The sequence below is a fragment of the Bufo bufo genome, chromosome 6, assembly GCF_905171765.1.
Source record: "Bufo bufo chromosome 6, aBufBuf1.1, whole genome shotgun sequence".
Classification (NCBI taxonomy): Eukaryota; Metazoa; Chordata; class Amphibia; order Anura; family Bufonidae; genus Bufo; species Bufo bufo.
In genome coordinates this window covers 269,630,155-269,643,839 of record NC_053394.1, presented here as the reverse complement: position 1 = coordinate 269,643,839, position 13,685 = coordinate 269,630,155, and the positions used below count along the sequence as shown (strand labels likewise).

The window sequence follows — 13,685 nt, the reverse complement described above, 5'->3', positions numbered from 1 at the left end:
GAGACCCATACAGTAGAAGCTATATAGTGTAGTGGTTTAAAGTTCTGGGCTATGATGCAGAAGCTGTGAGTTCAAATCCCATCACAAACTTTTTCAGAAACGGAGGTTAAATTAGATTTATTAATTTTATAATTTTTTTTTTTGTAATTGTAAAATATTTATGGCCCAAAATAAATGTGAATTACTAATATATATATATATATATATAATGATACTTCTGATAATATATATATATATATATATATATATATATATATATTCAGAAGTATGATTTTATATATATATATATATATATATATATATATATATATATATATATATATATTATGTGGGAAACTACTACTGATGTTTTAGCCATAATATATTTACATATATTATAATATATTATATATTCTAAATATATAATATGTGTAAATATTTTATGGCTAAAATTTTATATAAGAAATATATATATATATATATATATATATATATATATATATATATATATATATATATATATATATATTTTATATGTTTAAATTAAGTTTGGCCTCTCTTTCTGAAAATGTTTGTGATGGGATTTGAACTCGCAGCTTCTGCATAATAGCCCAGAACTTTAATCACTACACAATATAGCTGCATAGCCAATCACAATTTTTTTTTTATGAGACTTCTACTGTATAGATCTCAGTAGAAGTATAGTAGAAGTCTCATATTATTAAAAAAATTATTTTTTTAAAGTAACTGGCTATGCAGCTATTATAGCTGAGTGGTTAAGTGCCTAGCCTCTAATACAGAAGGTCGTGAGTTCGAATCCTGGCAGAAACTTTTCTGAAATACAGGGTAAATTAGATTTAAATACACTGGGTGTCCCCAAGCACTGACTCCATATATGGACATAGCTATATATGGAGTCAGAGCGGGGACTCCTAAGCCTCAGACTCACACTGAGGGACTCCCTCACTGTACAGCGATCTTCTGCATAGAAATAGAGGCTAAATTAGATTTAAATACACTGGCTTGAGCACACGCGGTGTTCGGCTGAACTCTGCGATGTGCCGAGCATAGCGATGCTCGAGCCGAACTGGTGTTTGGCCGAGCATGCTCTCTCAACACTACTCTTAATCATAAAAGTGGTGGTGGTGGAAAATCTTGAGGAATAAATCGCAAAAGAAGTAGAGCAGGGGCTTCTTAAATATGGAATTCAGCCAAAAGTCCATATATTTCAAGATACACCAGAATAGTGCCCTATTGTATATGCTAAAAATGTCACATTTAAATAGACTTTCCAGGTTCACAATATTTATATCCTGCACTGCTGCTAAGTGGATGTTCAGGTATATGGAGCCTTAAGGAGGTTGTCCACTCCATTGATGACCTATCTTCAGGATAGGTCATCTATCCTCAGGATAGGTCATCAATGTCAGATCTGTCGGGGGCGAACTCCCAGCTCGACCAAACCCCCCCCCCCCCCGAATCCACTGTTGGAAAGATACTGCAGTGCTCGTACGAGCGCTGCCTTCTCTGTTTACCTGCTCACCCTTGCAACTGCAGCGGTAAACAGGTGAAATTACAACTGTGCTGTCCCATTCGCTTCAATAGGACAGCTCCTGTTCAAGTGAATACTACAGAGCCATCCCATTGACGTGAATGGGACTGTGTGGTTGTAATTACACCTGCTCAACCCTGCAGCTGTGACGGCGAACATGTAATGTGAAGGCACTGCTCATATGAGCACTGCTCTCTCTTCCAACAGCTGATGGGGGTGAGGGAGTTTGGGGTGCTTGGAGTTGGCCCCCCACTAATCTCATATTGATGACCTATCCTGAGGATAGGTCATCAATATAAAAAAAAGCAGACAGCCTCTTTAATACGAGTGATTGGCAGAGATGCCCAGATTCAGGCACGAACTGATCTGATACTGATGGTCTATCCAATATTTTCAATACCTCCGAAAATCACCAGGACCGATCCGAATATATTAGAAGGTTGATGTAGTTGGCCACGCTTGGCTATTTGCATCTCACAATCAGACTGACAAATGAGATGCCTAGGGGGACTGGTAATGAGCTCTCCTGTACAGCAAAATCTTTTGTCATAATTCATAGGAGATTTATAACTTTTTGTAGCACTTTTAATTAAATTTAACTGTTGGGTGACAGCTGCAGTGCACAAGGTTGCATGCAAATCAATTTTCTCCTTTGGACTACAGCTATAGCTCAATAATAAAAAATGTATTAAAAGTGCTGCAAAAAGTCTAGGAGTAGCCTCAGCCTTTGTTTACTGTTGTAAATCTCTGTGCAATTTAGGGATGGTGTCGCCCAACAGTTTTGTGGCAGTTTTTGATGCTGTTTCTTGAGCCTAAGGCCGAATGCACACAGCCGTGTTCCGCGGCCGAGAGCGGTCCATGGTATGCCAAGCTGGATTCCTGTTCAGAGCAGGAGCGCACGGCGACATTGGTTGCTATGACGCCGTGTGCTTCATGCCGCCGCTGCACTACAGTCATACACTATATGAGTGTATAACTGTAGTGCAGCGGCGGCATAAAGCGCACGGCGTCATAGCAACCAATGACGCCGTGCGCTCCTGCTCTGAACAGGAATCCAGCTTGGCATACCACGGACTGCTCTCGGCCGCGGAACACGGCCGTGTGCATTCGGCCTAAGCCAGTAGTATATCCAGCACAAAGTCCTTCCTTAAATATTTCTCATTCCCTTCGGACCCTTTCTGGCCTTTGCTCAAAAAACTGCAGCGCAAACTGCCACAAAAAGCTGTGTTTGACACCCCAGGGGTTGTAAATGGAGGTTTATCCATACCTCCCAACTTTAGAAAATTGTAGAGGGACAATATGTGCAATTTTTTTTTATACTAGGCCACAGGGACGGACTGGGAACTTAAAGTGCCCCTGGAAAAAAAAAAATTAAAAGTGGGCCCGTTTTGTAGTCAGGTCCAAATTAATGAAAGGCAGGACCAACACAAGTAGGTGGGGCCAGCAATACCATATTGTGGTACATTATACCATCCAACAGAGCCAAATACCACAGTCCATCACAAAATACATCCCCAAAAACTTCCACTGGCAGGCCACGAGGAGGGCTCAGGTGGCCCCCTGGACATCAGCTCACAGGGAAATTTCCCTGTCTATGGTCAATCCACCCCTGCTAGGGCACACCTATAACTTTGCCCAAAGCATAACTATACACATCTAGTCCCTTTAATGCCCCCTCATAGTAATTATTCCCTCTTTATGCCAGCACACAGTAGTAATGCCTACGAACACAACACAGATGGCATCTGTGTTTCGTCCATGTTTTTGGATTGTTGCTAAGAAATGCTCTGGAAATTAATTTGCAACGCAGCACTGTCCATGGAAAACGGATGACAAACGGAGGGGTACAAAATAAGCACACGGACCAAGCACGTATTCTTCATGGGTGAACCACTGACAACTAGAGATGGCCTTGTGGTTCGCCCGCCGGTCATTTCGTGGCGAACTTTGCGTGTTCGCGATTCGCCGAACATGCGAACATATGGAGAAATTCGCACCCGCCATATTCTTTTACATTATGAAGAACTTTGACCCATGACACATCCATCAGGTGGTACAGGACAGCCAATTGAGACATTTCCGCACATGGACACACACACTACCTTATAAATAAACATGATCTGGCTGCCATTTTACATTCAGTGTTTTGCCAGTGTAGGGAGAGGTTGCTGTGTGGAGCAGGGACAGGCTGTTAGGGACACCAAACGCTAGCTAATAGGGCCACAAAAGTTATTTTAAGGACTGGTATAGGTGTGCTATCTATATGTGTGATGCACAGAGGGGTGCGATATACTTATAATATACTTTAATAATGAGTCAAAAACACATAGATCTATATAGTGATCACCTGGAAGTCAGGGGCCTAGGGGCTAGGGGCTTACTAGGACCATTTTTATATAGGGTAAGGTTCCGTCTGTGGTTAGGCTATCGGGGACAGTTCTTTGCCCACCCTGTCCTTCAATACCACATCATCATCTAGCCCAGGGATAGATGGTTTTTGCTTTCGCTCCGGGATTCATGGATGTGCACTGGAACCCCCCGGATTGTGGTAGGACATATATGGTTTCTGATTTGGTGCCGCCGAGCACCTGATTTAGAGCCGCCGAGCACTTGTTATTGCCTATCACATCTATGCTTTTTGCTTAAAGGGGTTCTGCACTTTGTTTTAACTGATATCAGCATGTGATCGGCGGGGGTCCGACACCCGGGACCCCCGCCGATCAGCTATTTGAGAAGGCAGCGGCGCTTCATCAGTTAAAACAAAGTGCAGAACCCCTTTAACTTTAATAATTTAATATTTTTTTCATTTTGAGGGATATCTTTTCCATTCACACGTCCGCAAAATGGGTCTGCATCCGTTCCGCAATTTTGCGGAATGGGTGCAAACCCATTAATGTTCAGTGGGGCCGAAATGTGCTGTCCGCATCCGCATTTTCGGATCCGCATTTGCGGATCCACACTTCTGCATCTGTGCTTCCGTTTCCGCAAAAAAATAGAACATGTCCTATTCTTGTCTGCAATTGCAGACAAGATTAGGCATTTTCTATTATAGTGCCGGCGATGTGCAGTCCACAAATTGCGGAATGCACATTGCCGGTGTCCGTGTTTTGTAGATCCGCAAAACACTTACGGACGTGTGAATAGTAACATTCTCATAGTAACATTATTAAAGGTTACGTTTTATCTCTATGTATATTCTAATAGATTGCTTTCCTTGTATAATGTTATAATATAAGTGGTGATGAGAAGAAAATAAGAAAATACAGCGGCACTGCTGTTATTCGATGAATCACCTGTAGCCCCTTAATAGCGTCGGGAGTCAAGGACCCGCGGCTCCACAAACAGACCCAGATAATGCGGTGCTCAGTGTAGGTGCAAGTAGACATTCAATATATGGCAGGTAGGCAGAAGAAACGCGGCACTCACCAGGATCAGATGGAATATCAAAGGGCTTTATTGCTTCAAAATGGCATCAATGCGCAGGCTGGGGAGCGGAATGGCCCTGTGGTGTGAACCAGCGGTCAGTGGGGTTGCTAGGGCTGGTGTCACCCGGTGCGGTAGAAAATGGTGTAACCCCCCCCCCCCTCCCCGAAGCAATAATTTTCTAGCCATATATGGGGGCTATGGTGGTGCTACTGCCATAGGGGGCATCCGTTAGCTCAGCAGACCCCCCCTAGCAGTCAGAGCCTGGTCTCGGGAAGGGCACTTCCAGTTTATTTTCTGTCCGCTGCCACAAAACAATGGTGCTTATAGCACAGACTACACAGTGTAGCGGTATACTGTATATTGTGGGGCACAGTGTAGCTGTATACTGTATATTGTGTGGCACAGTGTAGCGGTATACTGTATATTGTGTGGCACAGTGTGTGCTATATGTGTATAACAAACATATTTCACATGAAAACTTACAATTACTTGACTTGGCCCTTGGGGATCTCGGACGCCACTTCAACACTTGGCCGGGGGGCTCGGTGGAGCTGATGTGTTTTTTCCTAATGAGAAAGATTTCATAATAAGGATTTGGAAAAGGGGCAGAGGAATAGCAGAACAGGGAGAGGCTGGTGCTGCTACTAGGGGGTCATACCATGGGGGAGTAATAAAGCCCACCATAATGCCCCCCCCCCCAGTAGAAATAATTCTCCTTATAATGTGACAGTGCAAAAATACCCCCTTGTAATGCCGCTAGTTGAGCTAATGTCCCCATAGTGCACCCATAATGTGTCAGTATAAAATACCCCTATATAGTGCCCCCAATAAATTCCCCCATAGTGCTCCTCTCCCCCCTTCCTGCTAGTGCCCCCCATAATGTACCAGTATAAAATGCCCCATATATAGTGCCCCAGTAGATGCCCTCAGTGTCCGGCCTCTGATAGGCTGCCGGCCTAGTGTCCCCCATAATGCCCCCCAATAATGTGCCAGTAAGTGTCCCCATAGATGCCCCCCCCATCATGTGCCAGTATCAAGTGCCTCTCTCCCCCCCCCCCATCATGTGCCAGTATCAAGTGCCTCTCTCCTCCCCCCCCCCCCACATGTCCCAGTATCATAGTGCCATCTACCCCCCCAATGTGCCAGTATCATAGTGCCATCTCCCCCCCCCCAAAGTGCCAGTATCAAGTGGCTCTCTCCTCCCCCCCAAAAAGTGCCAGTATCAAGTGCCTCTCTCCTCCGCCCCCCCATGTGCCAGTATCATAGTGCCATGCCATCTCCCCCCCCCCCCCCCCCCCCCAGGGTTGCCACCTTTTTTTCAAGCCAAACCCGAACACAGGTGGAACGCATCGGGACCGGAAGTTGCGTTCCACAGGCCGGAAGTGGGTCCAGCTGTGGAGCGCAAGCTGTAACTGAGGAACGGGCCAAGCAGACAGGATATCAGAGAGGACAGTAGGGTAAAAGGAAACGCAAGGAGGAACAAGAGGGAGTGTCTGAAGACAGCGCCGCCCTGCGCTAGCATCACAGCTGATCGCATCGCCCGCAGTGACAGCTGATCGTCCCCGCTGCTGACACCCGACGCCGCTGCTCACCGCCAGCTGTCAGGTGTGCAAGTCTGCAGTTTGAATCCTGTGCCCGGGTCTGAGAAAGGCTTGTACCCGGGCACAGGATTACAAACCCGGACTGTCCGGGTTATTCCCGTACAGGTGTCAACCCTACCCCCTCCCCCAAAGTGCCAGTATCAAGTGCCTCTCTCTCCCCCCCCCCCCATGTCCCAGTATCATAGTGCCATCTCCCGCCCCCCCCATGTGCCAGTATCAGGTGCCAACCCCCCTCCCCCCCCCATGTGCCAGTATCAGGTGCCTACCCCCATGTGCCAGTATCAAGTGCCTCCCGCTCCCCCCATGGCAGTCTGGTATAAAGAAAACAAAACACTTCTACTTACCTCCATGTTAGCGATGCGATGCAGCCTCTTCCTGTGTCCCGCCCTGTATGTCCATATATGAAGTCAGTGCTTGTGTATTCTAATTTAGCCTGTATTTCAGAAAAGTTTCTGCTGGGATTCAAACCCACGACCTTCTGTATCAGAAGCAAAGCACTTACCCACACAGCCATAAGATCTACCTTGCTACTGACTGAAAAAATATGAGACTTCTACTGTTATAGCTGGTACATCTATACACATGACAGCTGCCCTAACACACCCAGCTCTGCTACATCTAATACACATGACAGCTGCACCAGCACACTCAGCTCTAATATATCTCTATATATGACAGCTGCCCCAGCACACCCAGCTCTGCTACATCTATATATCTCTAAGTATTGCTATACAGTAGATAGATATATAGAGATATAGGAGAGCTGAGTGTGCTGGGGCAGCTGTCATGTGTATAGATGTAGCAGAGCTGGGTTTGCTGAGGCAGCTGTCATGTGTATAGATGTAGCAGAGCTGGGTTTGCTGGAGCAGCTGTCATATAGAGATATATAGTAGAGCTGAGTGTGCTGGTGCAGCTGTCATGTGTATTAGATGTAGCAGAGCTGGGTGTGCTGGGGCAGCTATTATATATAGAGATATAGCAGGGCTGAGTGTGCTGGGACAGCTGTCATATAGAGATATAGCAGTGCTGGGTGTGTTGGGGCAGCTGTCATGTGTATAGATGTACACTTAGCCAGCTATAACAGTAGAATTCTCATATTTTTTCAGTCAGTAGCAAGGCAGATCTTATGGCTATGTGGTTAAGTCCTTTGCCGCTGATACTGAAGGTCGTGGGTTTGAATCCCCGCAGAAACTTTTCTGAAATACAGGCTAAATTAGAATACACAAGCACTGACTCCATATATGGACATACAGGGCAGGACACAGGAAGAGGCTGCATCGCATCGCTGACAGAAGGTAGTGGGTTCGAATCCCAGACACATCTTTCCCTCTCCTGAGGACGGCAATACAAATGACTCGTAAATGCCGGCCCTGCTGGTGTCACCCGGTGCGATCCACACCCCCCTTGCAACGCCGGTGACGGCCGTTTCGCGCGTGACTCGCGCTTCCTCAGACCGCTATAATATACTTTCTATGTTAGAAAGTATATTATTGTGCGGTTCTGCTGCGATACTGCAGGTATATAAGCGTTATTGGAACAAATAATTTCTACTGGTGTGATATACCAGTCGCCCCCCAAAAAACTGATTGAAGCGGGATGTTATATACCAATATACTTTCTTTATAGTGCATTTGGGTACTGTATAGTGCATTTGCGCATGCGTGTACGCGAAAATTATATTGCCAATATTTCGCATTGAAAAAAATTATAATGGAGATCGCAAATTCGAATGATACATCTGGTATGTCACTGTCCATGTTGTGGGACTATTTGTGCACTTCTAGTAATTATTTCTTCGCTGCAAATATGAGCTGAAGGTTTTTCAGGTTCGCCTGCCATTAAAATGAATGGGACCCGCCGCGAACTTGCGGTTCGCGAACATTTGTTCGCGTAGCTTCCCGGCAGATGTTCGTCTATCACTACTGACAACCTACTGTCACCACAGACATGGATGTGTGAATAAGGCCTTAGTTTGCGAAATCACTCCAACTTTAGCAACAAATTTATGCTGCGATGCATGTATTTATTACCCAATCATAATCGTAAAGCAAAGTAACGTTGGTCTTGAAAATCTCCAACATATATGTAAATTTTAAGCTCAGATATAGATTTTTCAAAAATTCTGTTTGCAAAAGCCACAAATGTAGTCAGCGAACTGTATAGACTACTTTTACCTTTACTAAAGTCCTCACAACCAGCGGGTTCCCTTTAATTCTAATAGGTATAATAACACAGGAAAAAATCTTGTTGGAAAGTGTGACAGATTGCATAAATTTCCGGCAGCAAAGGATGTATCTCTTGGCTAGACTTGTAGCTTCACTAACTGGGCAGACATTTCTACACCCGGTGGATAAACAGGAAGATGGTAAGAACAGATAGCACTGGTCCGTGTGATAGGCTTCACATTGTACTCATCTAAGTGATGGCTATGTGGAGATCAGCGGCAGCAATCTATACTGTAGTTAGAGTCAAATCTTCACTGACGGCAGATCCCTATTAAAGGGAACCTGTCACGTTGACAGGAGCGTTTTACAGAGCAGAGTGATGTATAGTTATGTGGGGAAAGATATAACTGATATTTTTCAGTGATTGACGGCTATGTCTATATGTGTACTAATGCAGAGAAATCTGTCAATCAGTATAAATTAATTTTTTTCAAAATGTACTGAGTATAGCAACCGGCACAGCTCCTCCTGCTTTATAACATGCAGACTGGAGATCATCTTCACCATGATGGCTCACAAAATTATTCTTGCTTAGCCCCTTTCCACTGCTCCTTCCGACCAATGTGGTCGAACCTGGGTGTTAAAGCAGTCCATTTTCACATCAGCTATACCAGTGATGGCTAACCTCCGGCACTCCTGCTGTGGTGAAACTACGACACCCAGCATGCTTCATTCATTTCTATGGAGTTCTGAGAACAGCCAAGCAAGTGTACATCTTGGGAGCCGTAGTTTTACCACAGCTAGAGTGCCAGAGGTTAGCCATCACAGAGCTATACCAATAGTCTCCGTGTATGGGATAGAGCAGAATACAAACGCCCTTTACCTGTTACACACTATGATTAAAGCATATACTAAATTTCCATCTGACCCCAACAGGTCTGTAATTCACCCCCACAGCATTCATCAGTCTTCTAAATTACTACTCAAACCTACTTCTAAAAAAGGGACACCATGCTGTTCAAAGGCCTTCTGTTACGGACGTTCCCGCGTCAGGTGGTAGGAGATCGGTGAGACTGGCAACACGTGGTTTGATCTGACAGGTTTTCCCTGTGGATCAATAGGCGTCTTTGTTGTTTCTGGTAATGGCCACACCCCTTGCCTCAGGTGTTGCTAATGTGGTCATTTAAACTTTCTTATTTATTGTTGCTTCTCCCACAATGCTGTGCGGTTTATAGCTTCAGTTTCAGTTGTGGATAGCTGGTGTGTGGATCTCAGTGGAGTTCCTGGTTCTTCCATAGCCCCTTTTGAAGTTAAGTAGTGTTGAGTGAGCATGCTCGGCTGAATACCAGTTTGGCTTGAGCATCGCTATGCTCGGCACATGGCGGTACTCGGCCGAGTACCGCATGTGCTCGAGCGTAATGCTAGAGTCTCCTACCCGCACGTTTCACAGCTGCTAAGCAGCCAATAAACGTGCAGGTAAGTACTGCCCTCACTGTAATGCCAGTAGCCATGTTGGCTACTCGCATTACAGTGATTGGCTGGCCGGTACGCGTCATCGGGTGCTATATAGATGACGCATGTTCGGCTCATTCTAAGTCAGGAAGAGCAGAGCATAGGAAGGGACAGAGTGTAGGGAGTGTAACTGAATTAAATTTTTCTACATAGACCCAAAAGTCCTTGTAAGGACTATTGTGTGACAGCAGCAATATATGTTTGTAGCGCAACTTGCGCTAAATTGCTCAGTGTTATGCCTCATTCACACGTCAGTGATTTCCATCAGTGATTGTGAGCCCAAACCAGGTGTGGCTCTAAACACAGAACATGAGCAGATCTTTCCCTTATACCTTATGTCTGTGGAGGCTCCAATCCTGGTTTTGGCTCACAATCACTGATGGAAATCACTGACCAAAAAACTGAGGTGTGAATGAGGCTTTAGAGATAGCTGTGAATAGGAAGGGACAGACAGTGTAGAGAGTGTAATAGGAAGATTTTTATACAAAAAAACTTTTCAGAGACCCAAAAGTCCTTTTAAGGACTATTGTGTGTGACAGCAGCAATATATATTTTTAGCGCATTCTGCACAAAATACCGTGTAATAGGCAGCTGCGGACAGTTAAATTATTTGCGCCACATCTCCTGTTTAAAGTGTGCGCATCCCTAAAATATCAGTGACATCCAGTGCACTTTTGCCGTAGACACTGCGAACTGTGACATTGCCTGTGGTACCTGTCCTGTATAACCTTTCCTCATCACAAATACCTTTTGTAAAAAAAATTTGCACATACATTTCCAAATCCCATGCTACGGTACGTGTGACATACTTTCAAGCATATATCACATTTAAAATAAAGGCGAGCAGTAAGGGACGGGGAAGTGGCCGTGATGCTGATGGTGCACGCAAAGGCCGTGGAGAAACAGTGCCTGCTGCCAGAGCACAAGAAAAACAATCATCCAAGATACCTAGCTTAATGTCCCAGTTTGCAGGGCAGCGCAGGACACCACTCTTGAAATCAGACCAGTGCGACCAGGTGGTCGATTAGATTGCAGCAGGTAATGCTTCCAGTCGGTTAAGCACTACCCTGTCTTCCACCAAGTCCAGTCTCAGTAGCCAGGAGTCTGGTTAACACAATCCTGACGCTGATCCTCCTTCCTCCCACCATTTACAGTCTGGCCAAACAAGTGATCCCACACTTGGATATTCCGAGGACCCCTTTTCATCTCCATTACTTGATTTGACCCTCTCATCAAGCACGCTTAAAGAGGGACATGAGATCTTGTGCCCTGATTCCCAACCTCTTGAACATCCACAGTCACAAGAACATGATGGTGGGGAACGGCAATTAGTGTTTAATGAGGTGGATGATGATGAGACTTAGTTGCCAGTGAGTCAACCGCAATTACTGTCTCAAGAGGTTGATTAAGAGGATAAGACACAGTTGGCAATCACTGAGGTTGTGGTTAGGTCAACAAATCAGGAGGATGATCAGAGTGAGGAGGTGGTGGACGATGAGGTCACTGACCCAACTTGGGAAGGTGGAAAGCCGAGCGAGGACAGCAGTACAGAGGGGGATGGATCTGCAGCACCGCAACAGGCTCGAAGAGGCCGTGGGGTGGAAAAAGGGAGAAGACAGGCCATGCCACACAGGCCCGCAACTGTTCCACGGAGCAACCCCTTGCAGAAATCTCCCTTGCCAAGGGGTAGATGTTCTGCAGTATGGCGCTTTTTTGATGAAAGTGCGGACGACAAAAGAATAGTAGTTTGCAACCTGTGCCATACGAAAATGAGCCGGGGTGTGAACACTAGCAACCTCCTCACCACCAGCATGATCCACCACATGGCATCCAAGCACCGTAATAAGTGGGACGAAAGCCTGGGTCCACAATCTGTGTCTGCGGGTCACACCACGGCCTCCTCTAACCCTGTGTTACATGCTGGCCAATTCCCTGTCAAAGGCGCAGGCCCGGATGCATCCCGCCCTGCACCTGGACCTTCGCAAGCTCCATCAGCAACCACATCCACTTCCGTGTCCCAGAGAAGCGTACAAATGTTCTTACCCCAGGCATATGAACGCAAGCGCAAATACCCAGCCACCCACCCACAGGCCATAGCACTAAATGCGCAACTTTCCAAATTACTGGCCCTGGAAATATTGCCATTTAGGCTTGTGGACACTGAGGCCTTCCGCAGCCTGATGTCGGCGGCCGTTCCTCGTTACACAGTTCCAAGCCGCCACTATTTGTGCTGTGCCTGCCTTACACCAACATATGTCCCGTAACCTCACACGTGCCCTGACCATCGCAGTTACTGGAAAGGTCCACTTAACCACGGACACATGGACAAGTACATTCGGCCAGGGATGCTACATTTCCCTGACTGCACACTGGGTGAACATTGTGGAGGCCGGGAGTGAGTCGTACCTTGGGATGGCACAGGTGATACAGATGCCAAGGATTGCGGGCCCTATGTCGATCACGGTTTCCGGCTGCACCTACGTTAGTGCCTCCAGCCCACACTTCTCCTCCTCTGCCTCCTCCTCCACTTCCACCTCCAAATTATACGTGTGCAGCACCAGTCAGTCATCAGTCAGTAGCTGGAAGCAGTGTAGCACTGCAGTGGGGAAGCGGCAACAGGACGTGCTGAAGCTGATATGCTTAGGGGACAAACGGCACACTACTGCCCTGTGGCAGGGGATAAAAGACCAGACTGAGCTGTGGCTCTCGCCACTCAACCTAGAACCAGGCATGGTTGTGTCTGATAATGGCCGTAACTTGGTGGCGGCTTTGGAGCTTGGCAAGCTCAGACACATCCCATGCCTAGCCCACGTGTTCAACCTTGTGGTTTAGCGGTTTCTCAACATTACACAGGGTGATAGCCAGACCACTTTCAGTTCGTTTTCTCAGCGCGATTTGGACGATGAGGAGGAGGAGCAGGAGACGGTTTCCTCCGCTACAGAGGGTAGTACCCATGGAAGTTTAATTCCATCTGTTCAGTGTGGGTGGGCAGAAGAGGATGAGGAGATTGAGAGTGATCCTCCTGATGACGACAGCAAAGTCTTGCCTGTTGGTACTCTGGCATGCATGGCTGACTTCATGCTAGGCTGCCTTTCCTGCGACCCGCGCATTATACGCATTTTAGACAACATGGATTACTGATTGTTCACCCTTCTCGACCCCCCGCTACAAAGAGAACTTCTCATCTCTCATTCCTCTGGTGGAGAGGAAGAGCAAAACTGTGCAATACCAGAAGATCCTTGTTGAAAAATTGCTCCAAAAATTTCCATCTGTCAACGCTGGAGGCAGAGTCCGTAGTTCCTTGGCCAACCGTGGAGGGGAGACAAGGGGAACACACAGCAGTTCCAACAAAGGCAGGGCAACACTCTCCAAAGCCTGGGACAGTTTCATGGCACCCGGCCAGCACCCTCACCCTGATGCGCGGCCTAGTGTCACAAGGAGGGAAAAAGT

At 46.4% G+C, this 13,685-nt stretch overlaps 1 protein-coding gene across 2 annotated transcripts in view; it reads left to right on the top strand.

Annotated features, from left to right (window-relative positions):
• PALD1 (phosphatase domain containing paladin 1) overlaps positions 1 to 13,685 on the top strand; it is a 323,151-nt gene that overhangs the window by 76,493 nt on the left and 232,973 nt on the right. The window lies entirely within an intron of this gene.